The sequence below is a fragment of the Bison bison genome, unplaced genomic scaffold (assembly GCF_000754665.1).
Source record: "Bison bison bison isolate TAMUID 2011002044 unplaced genomic scaffold, Bison_UMD1.0 scf7180017864280, whole genome shotgun sequence".
Classification (NCBI taxonomy): Eukaryota; Metazoa; Chordata; class Mammalia; order Artiodactyla; family Bovidae; genus Bison; species Bison bison.
In genome coordinates, this window is record NW_011494852.1 from 6,531,084 (window position 1) to 6,536,902 (window position 5,819).

At 42.1% G+C, this 5,819-nt stretch overlaps 1 non-coding gene across 1 annotated transcript; it reads right to left on the minus strand.

Annotated features, from left to right (window-relative positions):
* Positions 1-1,009: 1,009 nt before the first annotated feature.
* On the minus strand, positions 1,010-1,081 carry TRNAE-CUC. The gene has a single exon. It is a non-coding gene; the product is annotated as a tRNA-Glu (tRNA).
* Between the last annotated feature and the right edge of the window lie 4,738 nt (positions 1,082-5,819).

Below are 5,819 nucleotides of genomic sequence, written 5' to 3' on the forward strand. Positions count from 1 at the left end.
GTTTCAGTGCCTGGAAGTGAGGACGGGGCTTCTCTTTCCCTGAGGCCCCTAAGCAGGGGGGGGATGAAACCCTCGAGTGGCCCAGCTCTACCTTGGCCATGTTGTCAGGAGACCCTGCCTGAGAACGCGGACGCCGCTGAGTGAAGCAGAGCCAGAAATAAGATTTACTGGAGTATAGAACGCCTCCATCTGGGTGTGCTCAAAACCAGACTTTTACATTCACAGAGTCAATAATTCTCTCTTTCCCATTTTTATTTTATTTATTTTTTTGTCAACCAAATAAATAGCAACCAAATAAAACCTTCCTAATTCAGTTGACATGATCTCTGTAGCGGTGCAGCAGCCAGAATGTCGATTAACTCATTTCCCTGTGGAGTAAGGAATCTGACACAGCCATGGAGTCAGGGGTCCGGTGCCAATTACCCAGTTTCTACCCCTGCTTCCTGACCTAACCAGCAAAGTAGAGTGTTCCTGTCTCATCAACTTAAGGATTCACTCGAGCCAAATTGAAAAAAATAACAAGGTTTTGCCTGTAATGCTATCATGTAAATGAAGACATCCCATAGAGAGCAGATATTTGTTATAAATAGGATAACAAGTGCTTACTATTTGCCGAGCACTTGCTGTGACTGTAATCCTCACACCAACCTTCAGAGATATCTCCACCACCTCTGGCAGCTATAACAAACACCACAGACTATGGGCTCCTACAACAAATGGTTATTTCTCAGGTCTGGGGCCTGAGCATCCCAGATCAGAGTGTCAGTGTGGTCATGTTCTGCTGAGGGCTCTCTGTCAGGCTTGCACATGGCCACCTTCTTGATGTATCTTCCCAGACAGAAGAGAGCTCTGGGGTCTCTTCCTCTTCTTTTTTTTTTTTAATTTTAATTAAAATTTTTTTCTTTCATTTGGAAGATTTACAGTTTTTCATTATGCTTATTTCTATGTCCCATTTCCCCCCACCCCCCACCCCGCCTTGGCTGTTGCTTTGTGGCTTATGGGATTTTAACTCCCTGACCAGGGATTGAACCTGGGCCTTGGCTATGAGAGTGCTGAGTCCTCACCACTGGACCACCAGGGAATTCCCAAAGATTTCTTAAATAGGACACAAAGGCACACACCATAACAGAAAAAAAACAAAAACAAAAAAAAACCCCACACCTGATATTGCAGAACTCATCAATTAAATACTTCTGCTCTGAGAAAGGCATAAACAATGAAAAGACTTTAGGTTTTTGTTTTTAGTCTGTTTACCCAAAGAAGAATACATGTTACATATTCACAATACATTATTTGGCAAAGAACTATATCCAGAAAGTATAAAAAACTCATATATTAATAAGAAGAAAGCAAACAATCCAATTAAAATTGGCAAAAGATTTGAATAAACAAGTCTCAGAATATACAAATGGCCGGCAAGCACATAAAAGGATGCTCAACGTGAGTAGTTACAGGAAAATGCAAAGATGCAAATTAAAACTACAATGAGACACAAATACAGAGCCACTTGAATGGCTGCTGCTGCTGCTGCTGCTGTTGAGTCGCTTCATTCGTGTCCGACTCTGTGCGACCCCATAGACCGCAGCCCATCAGGCTCCCTCGTCCCTGGGATTCTCCAGGCAAGAACACTGGAGTGGGTTGCCATTTCCTTCTCCAATGCATGAAAGTAGAAAGTGAAAGTGAAATCGCTCAGTTGTGTCCGACTCTTTTCGACCCCATGGACTGCAGCCCACCAGGCTCCTCTGTCCATGGGATTTTCCAGGCAAGAGTACTGGAGTGGGGTGCCACTGCCTTCTCCGACTTGAATGGCTACAATTAAACAAACCAACAAACCTGGCCATACTACATGCTGATAAGGACGTGAGGTACCAGAGCTTTCATTCATGGCAAGTAGGCATGTAGCATGGTTCAAGTACACTGGAAAACAATTTGACAGTTTCTTAGAAGGCAAGCATACACTCATCATTTGACACAGCATCTCAACTCCTAGGTATTTAATCAAAACATATGGACAGGTACTTCCCTGGTGGTCCAGTGATTAAGACTTTCCTTCCAATGCAGGGGATTCAAGTTGGATCCTTGGTCAAGAACCTAAAATCTCGCATGCCTTGTGGACAAAAAACCAAAACATAGAAGCAATATTGTAACAAATTGAATAAAGACTTTAAAATCTGTACACATTAAAAAAAAATCTTAAAAAGAAAATACATCCACACAAAGATTTGTCCATACCACTCTAGTTCATAATCACTAACACTAGAAACAACTCAAAAATCCATCAACAGGTGAATAGGTAAACTGCAGTGTGGTCATACAATGGTTACCATTCAGAATGAGTGGCTGCTACATGCAAACACATGAATGAACTCCAAAAACAAGCTGAACAGAAGTAGCCAGGCAGAAAAGAGCACATCCTACACTGTTATACCAAGTTTAGAGCAAGAAAAACCAGTTTATGCTGATAGTAAACAGTTCAGTGGCTAGCAGTTGCTAAGAGCGCTTGAGAAGAGGTGATGGAAATATTCTGTGCCCTGACTGTGATGTTAGCCCCACAACCACATGCATTTGTCAAAACTCATGGCACTGTACATGCAGGGTGAATTTTATTGTATGAGCAATATACCTCACAGCTATACTCCAATAAAAAGTTTAAAAAAGAAAAATCAGACATACAAAAATCATTAATATGTATGTATTGTAAAAAAAATACACCTCAATAAAGCTGATATTAAAAATTGAAACAAGAAAAGAAATAAAACATGATTTCCCAGTGGTTTAGACCCCAAGCTGTGGAATCTCCTTCACCAGGTATTTAATCAAAACATATGGACAGGTATGGAGCAGCTCTGGTCCCTGCTCCACCATCTACATGATATGTAACCTTGATCAGGTCACTTCACTTCCTTGTGCATCAGATGTCTCCTTTGCAAAATAGGAATAATAAGACTATACTACACTGCTGCTGCTGCTGCTGCTGCTGCGTCGCTTCAGTCATGTCCGATTCTGTGCGACCCCATGGACTGCAGCCTTCTAGGCTCCTCCGTCCATGGGATTTTCCAGGCAAGAGTACTAGAGTGGGTGTCATTGCTTTCTCCGATACTATACTCAGTTCAGTAGCTCAGTCGTGTCCAACTCTTTGTGATCCCAGCACGCCAGGCCTCCCTGTCCATCACCAACTCCCAGAGTTCACTCAGACTCAGACTCACGTCCATCAAGTCAGTGATGCCATCCAGCCATCTCATCCTCTGTTGTCCCCTTCTTCCTGCCCCCAATCCCTCCCAGCATCAGGGTCTTTTCCAATGAGTCAACTCTTCGCATGAGGTGGCCAAAGTACTGGAGTTTCAGCTTTAGCATCATTCCTTCCAAAGAAATCCCAGGGCTGATCTCCTTCAGAATGGACTGGTTGGATCTCCTTGCAGTCCAAGGGACTCGCAAGTCTTCTCCAACACCACAGTTCAAAAGCATCAATTCTTCGGCGCTCAGCTTTCTTCACAGTCCAACTCTCACATCCATACTATACTACTCAGCCATAAAAAAGAACGAAATAAGGCGATTTGCAGCAATTTGGATGCAACTAGATTATAACTTGGATTGAAACTAGAGATTATCATACTAAACGAACGAAGTTAGAAAGAGAAAGACAAATACCAAATGATATCACTTATATGTGGAATCTGAAAGATGACGTATAGAATCACAGAAATAGAGAATAGATTGGTGGTTGCCAAGGGGGAGGGGTTGGGGGAGGGATGGAGTGGGAGGTTGGGATTAGCAGATGTAAACTATTATATATAGGCTGGCTAATAGAGGATATATACAGGATAACAAGGTCTTACTGTGTCGTACAGAGAACTATATTCAATATCCTGTGAGAAATCATAAATGGAAAAGAATATTTTAAAAAGGAATCTGTATGTATATATGTATGTAAAGCTGAGTCACTTTGGTGTACAGCAGTGATTAACACAACACTGTAAATCAACTATACTTCATTTTGAAAAAGAAATAATTTTTAAAATTAAAAAAATAAAAAATTATTGTCTTTCTATAAATGAAAAAAAATTATCTATCTCAGAGTGTCATTTTAAGGACTGAATGGTTAGCACAGTGACTAACAACACATAGTAGGGACTCAGGAAATATTAGCTAAATATGTATATAAATATATATATATTCCAACTTCCCCAGAATGTACAATGTAGATAAATTATTACAGAAAAATGCCTAGAAGGAAGTACACTAATATATCGAGTGGTTATTTCAGAGTGGTGAAATTGTGGGTGATTCAAAAAATCTTGTTAAAGATTGTACAGTAAATATGCATATATTTTCTAATCACAATGGAGTGTGTAAAAAAAGGTGAAAGCTTTGGGCTGATGTAAGTCCAAGGAAACTGAAAAACTAAAGTACAGTTTGCATGTAGGGGATGCTTTGACACCAGTAGACATCCATGGGGCCTCAAGTGGCCTAAGTTGTGCTACTCCTTACAATGGAGCCCTGGGGAGCCAGCAAAATGAAAGAAGAAAAGTCTCAGTATAGGGAAATGCAGCTGATTTTTGTGTGTTGACTATGTGTCCTGCTACTTTGCTGCATTCATTCATTAAGCTTTTAACAATAGGGTGAGGGGAACTTTGGGCTTCCCGGGTGGCTCAGCTGTAAAGAATTTGCCTGCAACGCAGGAGACACAGGAGATATGGGTTCGATCCTGGGTCGGGAAGATTCCCTGGAGGAGGGCAAGGCAGACCACTCCAGTATTCTTGCCTGGAGAATCCCATGGGCAGAGGAGCCTGGTGGGTTATGGTCCATTGGGGTCACAAAGACTTGGACACGACTGAAGCGACTTAGCACACACACACGGGGAAAATTTTAGGGAATCCTACATATAAGATCATATCATATATATATGTTATAATTCATATATATATGTATTTCTTGACATGAAAAAAAGAGTTTTAAATACAATACAAACTTCAGTTTTTTCCTGAGCAATTTATGAATAAGTTGCCAATATATTGCCTCTTTACCTCCAAATACTTTACTCTGTATTTTGTGCAAATAAGAACATTCTCCACTATCTATACAGTAAGGCAGAGATGAAACCAGTAAATTAACACAGATGAATCATTACCATCTACTGCTCAGAACCTAACCACGTTTGTGGTTGTGCCAGTAAAATGCCTTACTTTTCACTCTATTTTCTGAAATTTGTACCGTATTGGTATGTTATCTACAAACATTTTAAAATGTTCAATAACGATATGAAAACACATACATAAAATAAAAATTAATTCACTTAACAATGAGCCCTGGAGTTCCAGTGGATGCCAGACTGGTCTCCGCAGGGGACCCCTTATTCCACTGTCCCTGAGAAACATACTCAGAAAGGCTGGCCATGGGGATAGGTACCTGCAGTTGGAGGTTTGCAAAGTGCAGGATAAGTTCGGGTCATGAAAGGGCTCGAACTGGCGCCCGGGGTTGGTGGTCCCACAGGATTTTGCACCCCTCTTCAAGGTGCTTGTGTAAGTCGCTTCAGTCGTGTCCGACTCTTTGCGACCCTATGGAGCCTTCCAGGCTCCTCTGTCCATGAGATTCTCCAGGTAAGAATACTGGAGTGGGTGGCCGTTCCCTTCTCGAGGGGCTCTTCCCCGACCCAAGATTGCGATGTGGGCAGCGGCCAGGAGGGGGCAGCATGTCACTGGCTTCGCAAGGTACTAGGCTGAGAAACATCCCCCCAGGGGAGCGGCTCTGGACTTTTCCAACTCCTGGTATGCGGTGCACGCTCCCTCCAACCTCTCTCCATCAACTGCTTGAGACCATCC